We start from the raw sequence: 1,003 nt of genomic DNA, 5'->3' as shown, positions 1-1,003 counted from the left end.
CACAAAGTGAAGTTATCGATTGCCTCTTTATTAAAAATGGCATTAGCTTCGATCATACTGACTTTAGTGTGGTAAGGACCTGTAGATAGTGCGGGGATGCATTCTAAGACTTTCTTATTGCCATGGACGAGTTCAAAGATTTGAAGAGATTCTTTGTTTCCCTCGCCCTTGGTTTCAATATGAAATCCATTCATTCGAATGTCTTTAAAGCTTAATAGACTTCTCATAGAGTTGGGTGAATACAAGGCATCTGATATCTCAAGATGTGTACCCATAGGCAACATGATACTAGCCTGGTCGTGCCCTTCTATGAGGCTGGCAATACCCGCAATGGTTGAGATGTTGGCGTTTTTAAGAGTTAGATTTATGAAGAATCTCTTATCTTTAAGAATCGTGTGGCTTGAGCCACTGTCCACAACGAGTACATCCTTGTTCTCATTCATTTCTAAAACAAGATTCAAAAGGATGCAACTTAGAGACTTCATATATATAAGGAAAGTTTTATTTTATTATATAGGTCTTTTAAAACAAGTTTAAAATAAAAGACAACATAGAATTTAAAAACACCAAAACATAGAAATAAGATTATAATGTCGAAATCACTTCAGTCTTTAAGACAATCCGAAGTTTCATAACCCATAAGATTGTCCTTGTCATGATCGAAGTCTTTTTCATTTTCTTGATAAACCATATGGGCTTCGGGATTCTTCCCTTTCAAACTCTCTTGATAAAGCTCAGCAAGATGCTTTGGAGTTCTACAAGTCTTAGCCCAATGATTGTCCATTCCACATCTATGGCACACTGATTTACTTGATTTGGTAGAGTGTTGAGGCTTAAACGAAGATCCACGTCCACGACCATGGCTTCGTCCAAATGAGCCACGATCATGTCCATGATCTCGTCCATTCTGATTACCTCGTTCGCGGCCAAAGGAACCTCGGCCACGGCCACGTCCGTATCTACTTCCTCGACCACGGCCATAATAGTCGTTTCCTTGGACATG

The sequence above is a fragment of the Brassica oleracea genome, chromosome C7, assembly GCF_000695525.1.
Source record: "Brassica oleracea var. oleracea cultivar TO1000 chromosome C7, BOL, whole genome shotgun sequence".
In the NCBI taxonomy this organism is placed as follows: Eukaryota; Viridiplantae; Streptophyta; class Magnoliopsida; order Brassicales; family Brassicaceae; genus Brassica; species Brassica oleracea.
This window is presented reverse-complemented; position numbering follows the sequence as displayed.